At 34.1% G+C, this 21885-nt stretch overlaps 1 pseudogene; it reads right to left on the bottom strand.

Annotated features, from left to right (window-relative positions):
* Positions 1-7433, bottom strand: part of LOC148943994 (uncharacterized) — a 58912-nt pseudogene extending 51479 nt beyond the window's left edge.
* Positions 7434-21885: the final 14452 nt, after the last annotated feature.

Here is a 21885-nt window from a genome sequence, read left to right as displayed (position 1 = left end):
TACTCGTAGGTCTATTATATGAGCTGCTCCACATTTACCGGGTCTTCAACTTATTTTAAACATTATAAATCAGAATTTAGACATGTTAAGAGGCTCAATACAAGGTCCTTGGAACTTGTGTGGGCTTTAGATCTAATTCTGAAAATTTTATTTTTATAACACAAAGTTTGTGTAAATTTATACCTGGAAGTTTTTTGTAAGTTTTTTTTTTCATAACTTGGTTGATAAAAATTATATGGGTACGGGAGAGGAACATAATTTAAAATACCATCCTGAAGCACAGTTTAGGCTCCCTAAAAAGTGCCCCTCATCTAGAAAAAAATGCCCCTAATCTAGAACGTCACCGAATCTACTGGTATATTTTCTTTTTCCAATAGTATTTCCACTCTACACTATAGCCTACCTTCATCAATTTAACCCTGTCTCCTTCTGATGTCATTATAGCCTCAAAAAGGATTCAGTATGTGTGACAGATTACAGGGCAAAGATAGGGTTCTCAGGTAGGAGGGAGGATCTACCGATACTGCCAAAAAAATCTCCAGTGTGCCAACACACAAGGACAAAAAAGCTAAATTAAGACCCCCAAAGCTCCAAAGCTTCAGTACGTTTTCACTTTCTTTTGGAGAGGGGGGCATCCATTCCCTTCACTTAGCTGTTTCCGTCGGGGCATATCCCTCCTAAATATCTAGCTCTGTGTGCTAAAGTTATATAATACTTTTAGAAACCCTCTTATTCTAATCAAACAGACATTGTGTTTCAGGTTAGGTTTTCCTTTGTGTTTAATAGAGTGCATTATCACAGCATTAGTATAGCAGAATCAAAGTTTAAAAATAAAACCATACTACATGAAGTCCTGAAAGGGTTCCACATGCACGACAATATTTCTAAAAGAAACCATAATTCCTTTGAAATTTAAAATTTGAATTTAAACCTACAACAGAATAGAAAATTAAAGAAACCATTTTCCTTATAGTACGTGCTTTTCATCCAGCCCCTTTGACCTTTAGTGCCATCTGCTCCAATGTAATTTTTATTTCTTTTATCTAGTGCGTACAACACTTACGCAGAATTTTTTTTTTTTTTTCATGGAGGGGATGCAAGTTCTAGAAACGAATTATTTAAAATGCGATTTAGAAAAAATATATAATATTTGGCCATTGTAGGAATATGTGAATTATAGAATATGAAAAATTATATGACAATAGCGAGATTCGCAGGGAACAATAAAAAAAGAGGGCAATAAATAAATCGTAGAAGCAAATTGCTCTTTAAACTTTTCACTTCTCCGCAGTATCCACCTTTCTGACTGAAAATGTAACAAGTAACTGGAGCTATCTAGCTAGATCGTTTTTAGTACTTATTATTGCCTCATTCCAAATTCATTTCATTTCCATCCCATTGATTCCAAATTCAACCTACTTAGTCTTCTTGATATTCGTTCATGGCTCCTCAACACGATTTGTCTTGGGAATCTCTTAGTTTTACAAAAGCATGTATTATGCTTCTCGGCTGGAAAAGACAACTCAATTTTGTTGGTACCTGCCATCTACATATTTAAAAAATAGGTTGTAGGCACAAAAATTGAATTTGGATCACCTAATGAACTCTACAAAATCAATACAGGGAATAATTCAAATAAGAAGGAGGACAAGTTCACACCTTTAACATTAACTTGTAGCTAATTCTAGAATAAGTGACTATAGGCTGCCAAAACAATTTCAGAACGAAATGAGAATGGAAACAAAATGGAAGAGTCAATAACATTCAACCTGGCTTAGTCGGGTGCAATAACAATTTACATAGCACAATCAAAGTAAAAATTTGTCAACTATAACTAAAAAAAGCAGGAAAATTTGTACCATGTGTGAAACTGTTGAAACAGAGGTGATATTATTTAAACAGTTAAAGGTCAGACTTGACCTTTAACTGTCTTAATAACTCAGACTTGACCTTTAATCGTTTGCAATGCATTAAAATACTTTAGTCTAAAAACTGAAAGGCAGACGGGTGTGTAACCTCTATTATTTGTTTATTATTTCTTTTTAAATTGAATTTATAATTTCGATCATAAATTTTATTTGAAAAAATGTTTTTAAATTTTATGTAAAATTTTATTTACTTATTTTTTAAAAAAAACCCTGAAAATATCCACCGCCCTCGTGGTGTAAAAGTAAAACCTGAGACTAAAAAAATACAATAAAATAATAAAAATATATTATAAAAATTATAACATAATTTTTAATTAGCTTTATCATATAAAATATTTTTTAAAATAAATTACTCGGACAGGACCAAATCTACGGTGCTTGGAAGAGGAGATAATGGAAAAGAAAAATTACTATTTTTCTAAGAACGGTAGAAAAATCCTTTGAAATTTATATTCTAACCCAGGCTAATCAGCATGAATACTTATCTCCATTATAACATACTGCTGTAATTGTGTCGATACGGTTGACTTATGATATATTAATGACGCAAATCGGCACGTAAGTTTGATCGTCAAGAAGAATCAACAGCGATTTAAACCACCCTTCGTGTAAAGTTTCACTGACCTTTGTAAGATTCAGCAAACGCATTAATTTTTTTGCTATTATCGGCTACGGTCCAATATCTCGTTCAATGTGTTTTCCTTTATTGGGAATACTTCTAGTAAAACACACTGGGAAGCTAAAATCGTACTAATTTAAGTCATACTAATTTATCAAAATCTATTTTTCTCTTCTGCGAAATGGTATCAACCCCATACTTCTGCCACCCAATTTTAATCTCGTTAGATCTGATGCATATTTTCTAATATCTAACTATTTCCATTCTAGGTCCTTTAGTCTGTAGAGAAACTCTTTCTAAGTATCTGAATTTGTCTTTGTTTCAATTCTAGATTCTTAGCGCATGTGTTCCAAACGTGACTCAAATCGACCAGCATCTTCAGTCGTCAATTCTTCAAACGCATTTTATGCTTTACGATTTAAGTTAGATTGAATTTTTGCTACCCAGTCTTCTTCTTCTTCTTCTTCTATTTAACAGCAGGCGGGCTTTGCAGTAAAACTATTTAGCCCTTTTCCTTTTTCTTCACTCTGTGGGCTACAGAGCTACTGGCTTGATTTCCTCATATTTATTAGATATATTCAGATATCTTTCAGCAGATCTTTTGACTCTAGGAGTTCAAATATAAGATGATAGATGTCGATTTCTATGCTATGTGTGCAGGTATAGTTGGCTAGGCTCTTGGCAGATAGTGGGATTTTGTGGTGTTTGAAGTATTTTAACAGTTTACAAAGCAAGGTATGTTGTGCAGACGTCAGCATATTACATTCAAATAGGCAATGGTCAATTGTTTCATTATTCATATTACAATGCCTGCAAAGAGGGGAGAGGGAACGCATAAAATGCGTTCTTCAAACTAATTTTATGCTTTACGATTTAAGTTAGATTGAAATATTTGATACCCACTTTTATCCCAATGTATAGTGTAATTCAGTTTTTTTTTCCATTATTGTAGACAAATAAATATACATTTTTGTTTTAAAAGATTGGGCTGAAGACTACCGTACGCATTAAATATATAATACATTATTTTTGTGGTGCTTGGAAGCTCTTCCTATGATTATGTCTATTATGAGCATCTTGTTCTCCGTGTCCCTGTCTTTCGCTCAATTCCGTAAAATATAATCTTCAAAATTCCAGCAACCCACAGCATACTTCTACGGATATAAAAAGTTAAATGAGAAAAGGACTAATAACTTACTAAAGTATATAAAAATTAAAATAGGTGAATTAATTAACAAAATAACCAGATGAGAAATATGAATTGAAATTGAACTAAAAAGATGAGAGATCGGGGAGCCCTTGTATTATACGTGGTCAAACGAAGTTCAATTAAGCTTATTATTAGTAAATGTGGTGGATGCAATGAAAAAGTTAAACAGGAATATACAATGCCCGCGGTTTTTTTGAGAAAATTTAAAATTTGGAAGAATAGAAGAAAAACATGTCTCCAAACCAACCATGGAAGACTAGAAGCTACAGTGATGACAGTGTTCAAATTTGGCTCTGAAGTGAGGGCAGTACCAAAGACAGAGGAGAAGTTGGTGGTGTGTTGTTTGAGATATATAAATTCTTTTGGGTACCAGTTTAACTGACCGTATTTCAATCAGAAAGCTGTACAAGAAATTTAGTTCTGTCCCAATTACTAGGGCTGTAATAAGTGAAAGACTGAGATGGCTATGACACATTCTATGGGTGAAAGATCACAAATTGCGAAAGATCGTCCATTTCGGGCAACAACCCGTCCATGTCGGGCAACAACCCGTCCATTTCGGGCCGAAAAAATTATTTTGTCGTCCCCTGATAGTGGGGACGCATTCAGTAGTAAGTAATAGCATTAAAGTTAGAGTTTACTCTTTCTTTTTCTAATTTGCTTTTTTATTAATTCTATATTACTAATATTCTACTTTTTCTAGTCGAATTCTAGTCATTGTTATCTTATTAAGTTGATCCCGGAACTCAGTGAATTTTTTACCTTGATCACTAATAGATGTCGAACCAAATTCCTGAGTCTCAGGTTCAAGTTTACGTGACACCGAAAAGCAGAGACAAGAATTCGTCAGACCATCTTCTGGTTTAGGAAACAAAAAAGGGTCTGAAATATCCACCTGCTTCTTAATGTCACTTAGTAAAGCATCTTCAACTTCTAAGAACATAATCAAAACAGGTATAAAAGTAGTTTGATAACAGTGTATATAAATTTTACTAAAATAAAATTAAGTAAATTCAGACAAAGAAATAGTTCCGAAAAAAAAATTTATGCGTACAAAATACCTTCTTCTTTAAGATATTATTTGATTATTCGATCAACCAAGCTTCCTCCAAAATATTGCAGCATTTTCCAAAAAACATTATATGTCCCGGGGTATAGGTTAAACCCCTTTATCCAGGACTATGGGTCTTTAGCCCCCCCGCAGGAATTTTTGCATTATCTTTGAGATTTCGGTAGCAAACCGGCGACGACATTTTTCCGCTAAGATCAAGTTGGTGAAAAATCTCCATGGAGGGGGGAGGGTGCCTTAAGAGTCATTTTTGAATCATAAAATGGAGAACTAGAAATGTCAAGTCACACTAAAACTATATTCATCAAAGGTTTATATAACTAACTCCGTAAAAGAAGCCTTATATGCCCCTGGAGAAAAACTTAGAACCCTTAATCCCGGGATTTGCACGGATATTTCAACCCCCGAGACATTGCAATTTCATCCATGAATTATTTTGAACAAAATGGCAATCTCAAAATTTTGATCAAATTTACTTGGAAAAAAAGGCTTGGGAGGGCTAGTTACGCTCTGACCAGTTTTGACACTTAAAATGGGACTAGAACTTTCAATTTTTAATCAAATGAGCCCCCTCCAAGAATTATGCGACCAATCCTTCAATAAAAACCTACATGCAACAGAGAATAGCATACAATACTTACCTCGGGCTCCAAAGGGTTGTCTAGCCCAAAATTTTTTTCATCTGATCTTTGTACTATTTCGAGCAAAATGACAGTTACAAAAGTTTGATCTGATGCGGTAGGAGAAAAGAATACGTGGGAGGGAAGGGGAACTAGTCGCACCCCTCTCGCTTCACTGTTAATGAGGACACTAGAACTTTGAATTTACAATCGAAGGAGCCCCCTCCGAGGTTAAGACCACCCCTTGCAGAAAAAACTTGTATTCCCCCGTGAAAGATTATCTGATCTTTGAACTATCTTTAAGAAATGAGTATCTCAGATTTTTTATGGGATACATTTGGGGAAAAGAGAGCATTGAGACAGGCTCGTTGCCCTCTGGCCACGTCTCACATTAGATACGGGTACTGAAACTTTCAATGGACAATCAAACGATCGCCCTCCAAAGTTACGACCACCCATTGAAAAAAATCATGATCTGTCCACGGGGACACCATGTAAACGAGAACCCAGGCTCTGGGAGTGTTGTGTTAATCCAGGTGTTTATGTGCTCTGATCTTTGATCTTTTTTGAAAAAAAATACGTATATGAATGTTTTGATAGGATTTATTTGGGGATACCGGGATGGGAGTTTTATTTCCCCTCTTGTTGATTTTGACTCTTAAAAAGTAAAAGATTACTTTCAATTTCCAATCAAATGAACCCCTCCAAAGATAATTCGACCAAACCTTACATATAAATCTTAGATACACACAGAGATTACCTTTCAAAACGTCCCTCCGGGCTTGGGGGAACTTTAATAACCCTAGAGTTTTTTTTATTTTATTTTAAAACTATTTTAAACAAAATTTCTATCAAAAAGTTTTGATTGGATGCTTTTGAGGAAAATATAGCGTGAAGAGAGCCCGGGGCAAGTTGCACTTTTCATCTCAAAAATCTCTTTCATCTCGCACAATATCTTTTCATTCTCAAAAATGGCACTAGAACTTCTGATTTCCATCTGATTGAGTCCCTTCCCTTTCTATAGGAAGTGCCCCTGGAAAAAAATTAAAGCCTCATGGTCTTTTTTAATGATAACGATAAAATACTGCTTCTGATAACATTGCTGTGGTTATTAATAAATCAGGAGTCAAGAGGAGTTGCATTTTATGTTCATTTATACGGATCAGTTGTGATGGACTTTGACAAATACTGTAAAAGCTATAAGGGGGCATTGAATCAAAAAGAGAATGTAAAACTTGTCCTAAACATAGATTTTGCTAATGATTTGACTGTCCTAGTTGAAAACTTAAGCAAAATGAACGATTTTTTCAAGTTTCAGAGAGCTAAGGGTGCAAAAATAATTTTAATGAAAGTGACATTGTGAATGAAAATTCCTTTAAATGCGCTTATATATCTATTTATCTATGGATTTTTTTTATTTAAAATTTATTAGGTTGTTTCCTCGCACGGAAGACGGATATAATACATAGACTTTCTTGCTTAAAGATTTTTAAATGCTCTAAGATATTACTCTTGTTCGAAGTAATTTTATTAAAGCTTGAATGTAGTCTTATTAGACTATCAGGGGAGAAATCAAGATTTTTATTCAAAGCTAAAAAAAAAACTTAACGTTCACAATGAACATAATATTCTATCGGCTACAACAAACTTATCTTTTGTCGAATGGAGGAGCTAAGACTGCTTATTTATTCATACATTTTAAAACCATTTTTCAAATCCAAGAATTATTTCTGCAGGGGGTTTCAAACTCCTAGACACGACCCTGGTTTAATACTGAATAGTAATCATCTACCAGGTCTAGCAATGGCGCTCTATGTCTGAAGATATTTCTAGTTTCCCTTAGCCTGTAACTTCAAGTGTCCGCTGACAAAAATATCTTTGCCTTTTTTTTAAAGATCCCTAGAAAAGTATGCAAACTTGGAAGCTCCAAACTTTTCGATATACCAATGACACTGTACTCTCTGTTGCGTCCGACACCAAGAGACATCTGTACGTCTCTTGTCGTAGGGCAGCTTGGTTTTGACTTCAGTCGTTAGTAGTAGTATTCAACTTAGATTTTAAGATTTTACTTTTTCAAGTCAAATTTTAGCTATTAATATTCTATTTAGTTGATCCAGGAACTCTGAAATTTTTACCTTGATCAGTATTAGATGAGGAGCCAAATTCTTGAGACTCAGGTTCAAATTTACATGATGCCCAAATGCTGGGAAAAGTGCTCATCGAACCAACTTCAAGATGTGTAAAAATAAATGGGTCTAAACTGTCAACCTGCTTCTTAATGTCACTTGCTAAAGCATCATCAACTTCTAAAAAGATAAATTAACAGGGATATAAAACAATTTTGACAAAAATGTTCTACTATAAATAGAGAACATGTATAATTTTTTGTTTAAGTTGAAAAATTTTAAGAGCAAAAGCAGATATTTTGAAGAAAATTCAAGTTACAACTGTATTAAAGAAACATTAAAGACAGAACAATTATAATTTGGTCAAATATAAACACAGAGCATGTCGAAGATCTCAAACTGGTTCTGGCTTAATAAATAGCGATTGACAAGTCTTGTGACATACATGATACAGCACGTTTCACTTTTTTTAAGATTTATGTTTCATTCAGGGAATAAATAAGAGCTGTTAGGATTATTACCACACAAAGTTCAGACCCGAGAGAAAGTATCACAAGTAATGTAATTGAATATATAGATAAGCATCATAGTCCCCTCGATAAAAATTATGCGGACTTTAACAGATGGGGCCAAAGCACAATTCATCAAAGCACATCAAGCCATTCGTGCACAAGCATTTCTGGAAGATATTTGAATATTCATGGAATTAGCTATTACTATTATAAGCTCCATTTTATTTAAAGTTCTTAATCATCACCAATTCAAATAATTTTTATTTGAAATGGAGAGTGAGGACCCTGATCTGCTTCATAACAAGGTACGTTGGTTATATTTCATCACGATTAACCTAACTTCACTACTCGAGTGTGTACCGTATAAAAAACAAGTACCAAAAAAAAGTTAAAGAGAGAAGAAGATTCGGGTCCCAATTCTTTAAAAATTATTGTAATGTTCATACTTGCCTCTTTGGCCAGTAAGTTCGAAGACCATTTCTCTAAACATCTTCACATGTATAATCTTTAGTCGGAACAGAGAAAGTGAGACAAATATAAAGAATTTTGAAGATATTCTGCCAACAGGCCTCATTGTAAAATTTCCCGTGGTAAGTCCACTCCCCAGAAACTTCCTTCACCAAAGAAAAATTACCTCAGTGAGTAATTTTTAATTTTTGAGCAGACGACTTTGGGGGGAAAGGGGCATTCTAATTTCCGTTCAAATGAACCCTCTCTCAATACTCTGGGACTTGTGGGGTGATACGATCACCCCTGAAAAAAAACACGCATCCATGATACTTCTGGCAAAAAAAAACAATATCACATTTTTTCATACGGGGGCTCGAAACCTCTACAGTAGGGTCATCTGACACACTGAGTAAGATGGTGTGACTTTTATTAAGGTTTCGTTACTTTTATGAGCACTACCTCCATTTTTTTTAAATGAGTCATATTTTCTCAGGCTTGTAGCTTTTGATTGGTAAGACTAAACATATTGAATATTATTTATTATGTATAAACATTATAAACCAATTCTTTTCATAAACCCAATGGCATAAAAGTTTCATTTTGAGTTTTTTTTTACAATAAGTATACTCCAAAAATAAAATATTAGTTGTATCTGTTTTAATTGTGTTTTTTAAGAGTGTTGTAAACTATGAAAGTTTCTATATATAGGTATCTGTCAACTTTAGTTAAGGTATTTCCGTGTCTTATAAGTGCAGTTTTGACCTTGTTGATATTTGTTCTGTTTTATATTGTACAGATGAATCAAGAAATGTTGCTCATCTATCAGCAACAATGGAAAGTTAGCTTAAGACATCGCTTTTTTAACAGAATGGTAGAAATCCCGCGAATCCCCCGTTTCACCCTTATCATTTAACATTTTAGTTCCAATCATTTCCTCATCCAAGCCGGATACTGGACAATGAATTATACGTAAAAAATTTTCTCTGCGTCCACGAACTATACTCTTGTTCTGTCATCACACCCTCACAGACCATTTTAATCCAACTGACCCGTCCCCGACAACCTCTTGCTTTTTCGCCTCCCAAAAGCATTCCCCGTGTAACTTTAATCCTTTCTCCGAAGTCTAGGAAGTGGCCAACTAGTTCGGGCCTTCATAATCTTTTTGTCCAAATAGATAGTTCCTAGCCCGGACAAGCTCTGTTCCACTACCCTTTTCCCGTTCAATCGTACTGCCCCCCCGTTCTCCCTCCAAGGTTTAATTTTTCTTCCCAAATCCCCTTGAGCCCCCCTGTTAATTTTATATATCGCGGCGACCATGCCCATGTGACTCAAATTCCTGCAGTTGAAAATTATCCTGCAGTTGAAAATTATCCTGCCGTAAACACTAAATTTTATACCTTTATGTCAACTCGAAAAAGATACAGTTACTTTTTCTTCATTTGTTTTATTCAAAATTTTTTAAGTAAGGAAATACAAGGACATATCGTCCTTCTATTTTGTTAGCAGAAAAATAATTAGGTTACTTACCATTCTTAATATCCGAAGCTTCAGATAGAGTGACATTTTGAGCCATATTTGGAATTAGAGGTGAGTCAATAACAAATTCGTCCAATACACTTAAAGTCTTTTCTAAAATGTAGAATAATAACAAAGACGCTTGGAATTGGTCCTTTCTATACAGTAGGTGAAAAGGTCCATAAAATTCGGCAATCTTTAATAACTGATGTTGTAAACTGTAAAGCAAAAATTATATTAATAAAGAAAAAGGATGAGGGCCACAAGATTCAACAGTTCAAATCAATAGAAAAATATTCTCTCTTCATTTTGTATTACTAAATATAGGTAGAAATAGAGGTTTAAAAAAATGTACTTATGAAATCTAATTGTGCTTCTATGGGCCCTATTTTTAAGTATAAAAAAACTTTCAAATTAAAATTGAATAACAATAGCTCTGCAGCTTTGAAATTTATTAACAATAGAATATTGACAGTTCAATAATAAATTTTAGTCTAAACTAGGGTCCAGAATGCTGTTTTTAGCTCATATCTCTATCATGTCCTTTCTCAAAATTCCAGGAAATAACAAATAAATCTTACCAATATTTGTTGTTTTCTAAACCTCTTAAGCTGAGGGTTACAGTTAGTAATATGGTGATTGTTTAGCCCTTAACCAGGTGCATAGTCAACTTATCCCATGATTTGTCTATTCACATGCATTTAAAGTATACAAATTACTTTCTTTTTATGCAGTCTTTTTAGCTGAAATTGCTCTTCATTATAAATACCGAGAAAATGTTTGATTCTGTAGAAAAAAAAATCAATTAGATTTGAGAACAATGTGCTGCAAAGAGTACATACAAATAGTTGGAATGACAAAAGTCCTTGACCCTTAGGTCAGTTTTCTCATTAAAAACACTAAAAAAAACACAGTTTTAGAAAATAGTGATGCCAGGGATGTGTTAAATGAAACAAGGACAACTTTCATGTTAGATTCGGGACCTCTCAGGGCCTCAATACAACAGATCTGGAAGACCTGGTAAACTGATAGACAACAGATCACCATTTGTTGTTTCATTAAAAATAAGCCCAGAGCTCTACAATTATCACTGAATGAGCTGTGATCTGAGGATTGCCTAGCGCAGATGTGAGCAAGTGCTACTCTATATTGCACTAAGCATTGGAAGATCTAGCTCTAAGTAAATGATCATAAAATTGTTACAAGCAATTATGAAAAATCCCTTAAAGCCCTAATAAATACTTACTCATTTCATTCCTATGACTGTGTTGCTTCACTTTATCCCCCCCCTCTTCTGATAGACAAATATACTTTCTGCTCTATATCTTCAACCCATATTTTTTAACAGTACAAATATGTCTGTCTCCATTGTTTCGCTCTAAAGACTAATCCATTAATAATAATAAATGAGTCACAATAAAAAAATTAATATCATAAATATTAATAAACACCCGTATTTATCCATCAGAGGGGGGGGGGAGACAGTATATGAAGTTAAGCAATATTTTTTTCTTAATTAAATTTCTATTAAGAATATTTTATTAGGATAGTGTTAAAATATTTTAAAAAATTTTTGTAAAATAATTACAACTAAAAAAAATTATATTTAGTCAATCCTCAAAAACAATAAAGAGGGGTAACGACTCTTTAGAAGTAATTTAATAAAATTGAATAATTTATTTCTTTTGTCAAAAGTCAAAATTGATATATACTAGAGGAAGTATCCAGGTCCACAGGGTGAAGGCTAGGACTGGGTAAAAGTTGGGGCAATGTAAATAAGAGTAATTGGTAACCTGGGACTACGAAATAAAAATATATTACTTCCCAAGGATTCCAAGGATTACTTCTGCAGGGATTTTGTACCAACCTGAGGCATCACCAGACAATATATTTTGGAGGAGGGACTAGTTATAAAATGTTTTGACTAGCTGACTAGTTATATATTAGACCTAACTTGTGTATAGATTTCACCAGGAATTAGCCAACTAGTCAGCTATTGACAGAATTTTATATAAGCCTACACTTTGCAAATAGTTAACTAGGCTAGTTTACAATTAAGATCCCAGATATAACTTGTGGTTAAAATATCCAACTAGGCCTAGTCAGCTACAAATAAAATTCCATATATACGGTAAATGCACCAATGATTTGACAGTGCAATTTTGGATCCACTGTCAAAAATTTCCTTCAAAACAGCATAAGTCTCCTTAATTTTGATTTGAAACAACACCATCTCTTGAAGCCGCCGTTATATTTGACAATGTGAAACGTGGACACTAAATCCGATAGACCCAGGTTAGAAAAGAATATTCAATTTGATCAGTTTTCAGTTTTTGACACAAACTGAGCTCCTGACATTTTTTGTAGTTATTTCATTGTCAAACTGTCATTACTTGGTTATATTTTTGCAAAAGAAAGTGGGGATCAGCAAAAATGCGTCAAGATATGTCTCATCTTCTCTAAAATGCAGTCACATTGGCTTTTTCTTGATAAATTAAATTAAAATAGCAGCTAATATTATATTAACAAAACATTGGTCCAACTGCTGAAAGTTCTTGTCTGATGTAGGGTAAAGGCACTAATGGTTTGACAGCGCAATTTTGGAACCACTTTCAAAATTGTCCTTCAAACCAGATAACTCTGCTTAGTCGTGACTTAGAACACCATCTCTTGAAGCTTTCGTTGTATTTTGACAATGCAAAACGTGGACACTATATCTAATATCAAATCAGATCAAAATCTTCTTTATTTCAAAATGCTTACACGATTGGGCCAATTCTTGTTTGTTTTTTTTGGTTAAGAAAATAGTAAATAATTCAAAAAGTCTACACATACAAAATGAAATGTTAACGTGAAGTGAAAAGGTTAAAGAAAATACAATTTTCACAATGCTTACACAGTCAACAAAATTTAAAAAAAGACAAAAATTAAAATATCATACATCTATATATAAAATTAGGCATCTAAGTTATAAGGGCAAATAAACCCAGGCACAAAACTTTTTTTCACATCTTGCATGGGTTGTAAATACTGTTTGTATTTTTGGTATAGGTTCAGCAACAGACCTTTCGCAATCATTGTCTGCAAAGGGGGGAAATCCTGAGGAAGTATATCACAGAGGTTGGAATTTTTCAGGATACCCTTTCCCAACTTGAGACTAAGTTTTTCAAGGGTAAGAAGTTTAAATTCTTGGAGGAGCGATATATAGGGGACTTTAGGAGATTTAGACGCCACAAGCAGGGCATAGTACTGAAATTACTTCAATGTCTCTGACTGGCCAAGAGTAAGGGAGAAATGCATTACTTGACAACAGTATTCTAAGATAGGAATAATGAAAGAAAGTAGAACTTCAGATGCTCAACAGAAACACCATAATGAGACTTCACTACCAAATTGTTACTGGAAGCTGAGTTCTTAATGTCCTCAGTGATACCAAACGCTGTGCTTGGGGAGTCCTTGCGGCAAATAACAGTTAATGATAGTTCATCAACGTACATCTGTCTTACCCGATATGACTCTGCCAACTCGTTGAAAATGACAAGAAACAAAAGAAGACAAATGGTTGTTCCTTGTGGAACTCTAAACTAGATTTGAACCTTGGTTGAGTATGCACTCTTATACTAAGTTCTTTGCTTTCAATCCAAGAGAAAGCTGGCAATGATTTGAACTAAAGCAGGGATGATACCATAACTTGTAAATAACTTTTGGATGAGTTTACTGTGGTTGATCAGGTCATAAGATTTTTTTCAGATCCAAGGCTATGAGGTTTATCCATTAGCCAGGGTTGTCTAGGTTCTTGAGGATTTTGCCCATAAAGCTTACCAAATAGTGAGCTGTTGAGATCTCGGGAAAACTACCGAATTGCTTTAGGTCCTCCATGTTGATTATTTTGTCTTTGACCAGAATGAGAGGAGTTGCTCACAGACTCTGCTAAATCGTGGTGTAAGAGTGATTGGTAAAACTCCAGAGCATCTTTTTTAGGTATTGGTGTCACAAATCGTTTCTTCCATGGACAGGAAGTTGCCAGACATGGTAAACTGGTTAAATAAATTTGAAAGTGATTGACTATCTTTGTTTCGGAATGCTTTTATGAATTACATTGGGATATCAATTGGCATGACGCTTGTTTGGCTTAGCATTTTAAGTTTTTTGGTCACCATTTTGGCTGTTATTGTTGGGAGGTCCTAATAGTTTGGAGGTGGCAGTGGTATCTCATCAGGCCGCAAGGAAGGTAAGGTGTGTGCAATACTAGTCAGGTAGACGTTAAGTAAGTTGGCCAATTGGGTATCATCAAAGTTGAAATTGATGACCTTAATTTCTTTGCCTACAAGTTTTTCAACTTCTTTATACCACTTTTGGGGTTTAGATTGCAACAAATCATTTACTTGACATTGATAGTAGTCTTTTGCTACCTAGCATGTCAGTTTACCAATTTTGTTCTTCAAAAGAACAGCTTGCTGGTGTTTCCCTTCTTTGAATAATCTTCGTTTCTCAGGTATCAACTTTTTAACATCCTTTGAAATGTATGGACAGTTGGCGGAGAAGGACTTGGTTTTTCTCTTGGGGAAGTAACTGGAAAATTTTACTAGTAACTGGAGTGTTTTAAAGAATTTTTGCTTTTGAATCAATGGTGCTTGCATTCAATACATCTATTCAACTTTCTTGAGTTATCCAGTTCCCAAACTCAACAAACCAGTATTAGTGAATGGTTAGTTGGTTATCTCTTTTGTCATGTACACACTTTTCATGCTGTTCAACAGGTTTAGCTCAGGTGAGAAAGGGTAACCACCACCCAGGAGCAGGCCTTCAGTGTGACTAGGGACTTCTGTAAAATTTGTATAATTTAACTCAAACGCCCAGTAAAAATTTTCCAGTTTCAGCTCACTACCATCACCAAGAACAAACACTACATATCTGGGCCACTTACCTTAAACCTAGTAAGCACTAAGGTGGAGCTTTTCAAGAAACCTTTTCTTCTGTGTTAAGGGCTAGCCAGTAATAGAAAACACATGCAGTCAAACCATTGATTCTCCTCGGAAGTCTTTTAGATTGAGTTCTTAGCCAGATTATTCTGTTGTGGGATTCAAGATATGGAACATCAATAACACCTGTAGATAACTTTTCATGGGCGAAGATTCCAACGCCACTGCCTCTTTTTCCCCAGGGAATATAATCTGGTTTAAGCATACAGGAAGATTGAATGTTTTGGCAGTGGACTTCTGTTACCACCAGTACAGTTGACTTAAGGATGCACGCTAGGGTTTCTATTTCAACTACCTTATCTGTGTCGAGACTTTCAGCATTAGCATTTGGTAGTGAAAATTCAGATGACAGGTATTCTTAAATCTTTGTCCGCTTTGTGAGGCTGTTGTTATGGGACTTGTGGCAAGTTGAGAAAATTTGAAGAGCAGAAAAGTGAAGTTGGTCTCCCAGATCACAACCACAAGATCCACTAGTGCAAGCAAAGCACCGCGCCTGCTCTAAACAATGGTTTCTGAATAGTTGCTGGGGAGCGGGGGAGGAGCTGGAAAAGTTTCTGAGATGGGAGGGGGTGAGCTGGGAACACCCCCAGATAGAGGGGGAGGGGGTAAAACGGGGAATACAAGGGTGGATCAAAGGGAGAATGAAACCAGCTGTGATTGGAAATAGGAGGAGGAGGTGCCTGGCGGTAAAACGGTACCAGACCAGAGGAAGTCATGGGGGCTTCCTGAATTGCCCTAAAAAAGGTTGGATCGTAAGCATATCCACCACCACAGCCGATACATGAGCAAAGTTACACAATCTGTCAAAGCAAAATAAAAAAGAATAAAGGCCAATAAGATCAAAACTACACTTGTCAGCCCTACAAAAACCCAAAGTTAAATCATAACATACATGTAAAACTTGTTCTGTTTACAAAACTTGCAATCAAAATATTTACATGGCACATTTTCTTTTCTGCTTTTTCTCACATTTTCTTTCTATTTATATTTGGTTATTTTCTCAAAAAAAAATACTGCTTATGATTAATCAAAAACGTGGTTATAACTGCGGCATTCTTGTCATTATTTGCTGGGATTTTTATCTACAAGCTTGTCACTCACTGCACAAAAAAACACCTAATTTATATGCATGTCCAAAATTATATTTGTCCCCTAGGGTTACTTCCCTGTCAAAATCATGTTAACACATTTGCTTGCTTCACATCTATTCAGACACCGCTTGGCAGTTGGACAAACTTGCTTGTATCAGATCAATTTTTAAAAATTGTAATACAATGTTCAAATATTGCCATAGGTTCAGGGGTAATATTGGAGGTCTCACTTTTAATTGACAGCAGCGTTGCTGGCCTGGGCGACTTAGATTGTTCATTCTTTCACGTTTGTGTTTCAGACACACAATTTCATGGTTTTCACCACGGATTTCTAGTTTAAGATCAGATATTAATTTATTGTCATGTTTGGCAATACTTTTTACCTTTTCAGTCAGAAGCTGAGTTTCAGCACTCCTCCTGGTTAATTGTTCATTAATCTGATCAAGTTCATAAACATAGCTAGACTAGTTTTTGCATCAGTTTGGTTCAGTAAAGGTGGTTATTTCATTTTGGGCTTCAGTTTGGGTTTTAGCATTCATTTGTAACATAAAGCAGGAAATAGGAACTGCTTTAGCGGTTTAAGTTCTATTCAGCCATTTAGCCTCATTACTTATACAGAAAAAAAGCCTGATTGGTGAGAAAAGTTTACTTATGTCCTCTTGACCTTTAATTTCAAATAAGTGAGATGCCCCTAATTTTTTAGGATCCCTGCGTTTGGTGGATTTCACTAAGGATGGGGAAAGAGTAAGACTTGAAATCTCTTGATTGAAGTCTGGTGTTAAGGTCTTCCTGGTTGTCTCAACTGAGATAACTGGTGATGGAACTTGAGGAGAGCTTGGGTACTAGTTGCAACAGTTCAAATAATGCTAAGTAGCGTTGTGTAACCTTTGTAGTAGTGTAATATCAGCACAACTGGGCTGCAGCCACTGATTGCATTTGCTATACTAAACTGTACCTCTGCCAGCTCTTTCTTTGCATTTGGGGTAGAAGAACTTCATATTCAGATTGATATTCAAAGTTTTGTTTTCAAGTTATAGGCAGAGATAAGCCAGATACTAATTAGACTCATATTGTAATTAAACAATTAAAATCTTCAACAAAAATATAACTGGTTAGGCTAGGTAAGGCACTGGTACTTCCTGTAGAGTCATATGTAACCGCTTTAAATGTCTCCCTGTTAATTCACAATAGCTACTAATATGTATTGAAATAAAGGTAGATCTGGCCTTTAATCTGCTTATTCAAATTTTAATCCTTTGGTATACTGAACTAAGTATTATAAATATATTAGATGTAGGTTGTAAAGAGACTATAATCCTTTGTCAGTTAAAAAATAAGTTAAATCAAAAAAGATCTCTTTACACAATGGACTCTAAATCAAGACCCAGATGAGAAAAGAATATTTAATTCAATCAGTTTACTTTTTTCAACACAAAACAAGCTGTTAACAATTTTTTTGCTATGTAATGTTCAAACTGTCATTACTTAGTTATTTCTCGGCAAAAAAAAGTTGGGATCACCACTAATACCTCAAGATACATCTGATCTTCTCTAAAATTAAGCCATATTGCCCTTTTCTTGATAAAATTAAGTTAAAATGGCAGCTAATATTATTTTGACAAAACTATGTTCCAAATGTCAAAAATTCTTGTCTGAAGTAGTGGAATACAAGATTAACTAAAAATGTTAAATTCAAATGTAGCCTAGATATTGACTTCTATTATGAAATTCATTTCTTTTGAGAATATCTTTTAGTAACCTTGTTAATATTTTTGACAGACAGCAACAGGGCCGGACAAAACTTCACTGAACATGTAAAACAGATAACAAACAATTGGTGTCAAAATTCAAGGCTCCTCTGACACAAATAAAGTTGTCATATTTATGGATACTTTCTCAGAATCAAGAGATTTTGATTATTATTGTTTGTAACAATATTTCACATGTTAAAGAAATTTTAATAAAAGTTGTTTTTTTGTAATTGTAGTTTTACTGATTTGATGATAGATCATCTGAAGAACTGCCGCTTGGCCTCATGCTATGTTCATATTTTTAAGCATTTGACTTGGCTGATCACAACACTTTAATTCATTTATCACTGAATAAATTTGAAAATCACCCTCTCTTAGTAAACATTATACATGTTTTCTTTCAAATAGATCCCAAGCTGTAAAATACAGAATAATCTCTCTGAGCCTTTCCCTAATTAGTGCAAAAGTCCTATTTCACCCAAAATACTTATATAACATTTTAAACTTCTTGGTGTTACAAACTTCTAATAATATTAAATAAGATACGCAAATTTCACGAATTCTAGAATTTCCAGACAAAGGATTGTCATCACTAAAGTTTTTTAAGTGGATTAAACTAGTAGATTAACTTTGAAATGGCCAAATGTTGACAACACTTTAACTGTGAACAGCAAAGAAATATTAGCTCGACCATTGAATCTGAGAGAAAGTGGGCCATTCCCGATAGCATGTATACAGAGATCTATATCGCACCTTATATTATGGAGACCTAGGTCACACAATTACACTTCAATATGATTATCCAATTTTTTCTCTATGCTTGAGGCAGTTTTTTGCTTCCACTGTCTGAAAAGTATTTTATACATTTACACATTTAAAAAAGTTGAAGAGGAACAAATAAATAAAGTAAAAAGAATATGCCTGTCAAATTCACCTGGATCCACCAACAAGTATTCCCCAAGTATTTTGACATGTGTAAAATTGGGTTGCAACTTATGTTGAAAAAAGGTAACTTTTTAGTTCTGTCAAATTTGTCGGGAAAAATGCTCCAATTAAAGAACATCCGAGTTTTTTACCAATTCCTTATAAAACTTAAAACTTCTAATGAGACAGCTGTATCTGTTGACTTTTCTTCTATTTGCTTAAATCTTTTTCAAAGCAAACGCTTTTAGATTAAGCCTTCTGGAGTAGAAAAAGGGTTTTTTTTTTTACAAAACTGCTGAACCCTTAGTACTTTTAACCTAGTGGATTGCCAGGCTGACTAAAAATGTTCCTTCAGCCAAATTCAAGCATAGATACTGGCTTCTATTATGAGATTCTTTTCTTTTGAAAATATCTAGTAGATACCATGTCAAAACTTTTAACAGACAGCAACAGGTCCTGTCAAAATATAGGTCACTGTTGAAACTTCACTCAACATGTAAAACAGATGAGAAACAATTACTTTATCAACAACAAGAGATTTTGATGATTGTTATTTCATATAATATTTCTCATGAAAGAAACAAACATAACAACAAGTTTTTTTTTAAGTTGTAGTTTTCCTGATTAGATGCTAGATTTTTCCAATATATGAGGAACTGCTGCTTAGCCTTATACAAATTCATAATTCTAAGCATTTTTCTTGGTTGATGACAGCATCCTAATTCATTTATCACTGATAGCTTTGAAGCAGACCCTCTCTTAGTAAATTTTGTACATGTTTTTTTGTATATGTTCACATTGGAGATGCAATTCTTGTGCCGTATATGAAACACTGTGAAAAAAAGAAAAGTCATATGACATAGGTTACCTGATTAGAATCCATATGATTATCCAAATTCCTTCCTATACTTGAGATAATTTTTTCAGTTTTTTGCTTCCACTATCTGAATAGTGTTTTATACATTTGCACATTAAACAAAGTTGAAGGGAAGTAAATACATAAAGTAGACAGAATAGGTATGTCAAATGCACCAGAATCTGCTCACAAGCATTCCCCAAGCATTTTGACACATGTCAAAGTGGGTTCTGACTTATGTCAAAAAAAGGTAATTATTGTTCTGTCGAATTTGTTGGTGAAGACACTCCAATTTCAGAAAATCAGAGTTTAGTGCTCTTTTCTGATAAAACTTCAAACTTCTAATCAAACATTTATATTTATAGATTTTTTTCCTACACACTGAAACCCATCTAAAACCAAACAAATTTAATTTAAGCCTTCATGATTATAAAAAAGTTTTTTTGTTTTTTTTTTAAAAAAAATGTTTAAAAATTTGTGCCATTACCCAACGATGAAATTGGCAAAATAGTTGGCTATTAAGGTCTAAATATGCTAATGTATTCATTGAATCCTTAAATAGAAAAATATCGATAAAATTCCTTATAAACAGTGGAAATAGTTGTAAAATTCTAGTTTAGCTAGTACTTTTAACTATCTTGGGAAGAGGTTGGGATAAGAAAAATGAAACTTTCAGTCATGAATCCAGGACAAAAAAAAACATACTCAGGCAAGGTATTGCCAAGCTTCAATGTTAACTCTCTTCTGATTTCTAAGTCTAAGAAATTTTCCAACTTGACAGGCCTATGTCTATTGACATTTTGACCAAACATTTTACCTTAGTTTCTTTTCTTGGGTTACAGTTCTGAAAAATGCAATTCCTGTTATTTGAGTAGAATTTTAAGCCATATAAATGGGTTTTGGTGTAATCCTAGATAGTGGACCCCACATAAAGAAACATGTTGAGAAAACCATTCTTACTTCAGAATATGCAGAAAAATCAGTTAACACATTTTGCAAGGACAGAACCTTTGGTAAAATTCTAGTTTAGCTACTTTTTGCTATCTTGGAAATAGTTTAGGTTAGGAAAATGAAACTTTCTGAAATGAACCCAGGGCAAAAAACATTCTCTAGGAAGGTATTGCCAAGAATCAATGTTACCCTGTTCTAATTTCTTAAGTTATTAAGTTTTATTGATTTCTAAGTTAGACCTGAAAGTTTCCAAGCTTAGCCCCTTTCCAAGATAACAAAAATTATCTAAACTAGAAGTTTGCCACATAAAGTACAAGACAACAGTTTTTAGCTTCACAACTTTACTCAATCCTAATTTATGGGGTTTCAAAGATCTGCAAATGCATTTCCAAAATTTAGAAAAAAAACTATTGATATGGCTTGAAATTCTACTCACATAACAGGAATTGCATTTTCAGAACTAAAAACAGAGAAAACAAAACTGATACCTAAATATTAAGGTAAAAAGTTGAATTTTACAAAAACTGTTGGATCATTGGCAACTTTACCCTACTTTGAATTTGGCCAACTAGTTGGATATTAAGGTCTCAGTAGGCTAATGTATGCACTGACACTTAAAATAGCAAAATATCAATAAAATACCTTATAAACAGTGGATATATTGGTAAAATTCTAGTTTAGCTAGTTAGTCGGGGAGCCAAAGTTGAAAATCTGACAAAATAGCAATCTGAGGGGGACAAGTGATTTGAGAGAGGTTTTAGACTAAATCGACCATGCTGATTACGAATATCTCGGGAATATAAGCGCCAAAGGTGTGCTTGGTGGTTTTTTGCAACTAAGTTCGTTGATTTTTCTATTTCACTCAGACTAAGTCCAGCTTTCTACTAGAATATTGTAGTTGTCTTTTTTATACCTAACCAAAACATTAGGCGATCGTTAATTTACCACATCAGTAAAAAAAAAAAAAAAAAAAAAAAAAAAAAAAAAAAAAAAATCCTGCTTCAAGCACAACAGCTTCAATATGCTTCAAACTGCTTTTACAAGCTTTTGCTTTTTACAATTTTATTAACATACGATTGGTCGAATATACATAATTTAAATATGTTTAGCAATGTTTTTTAAGTTATTATTTAGTCAAACTCGTCGTCACTTTCAGAAAGATCGCATGACCCAGCACAAGCACAAAGCAAGTCGCACTTGCGGATTCCAGCACAGGAGCACTTTCCAATACACGTATTTCTACACTTGCAATGAACTGCAATACGGTTTATAGAAATCGGC

The sequence above is a fragment of the Artemia sp. Qi Xiang Cuo genome, chromosome 15 (assembly GCF_049724085.1).
Source record: "Artemia sp. Qi Xiang Cuo chromosome 15, ASM4972408v1, whole genome shotgun sequence".
NCBI lineage: Eukaryota > Metazoa > Arthropoda > Branchiopoda > Anostraca > Artemiidae > Artemia > Artemia sp. Qi Xiang Cuo.
This window is presented reverse-complemented; position numbering and strand designations above follow the sequence as displayed.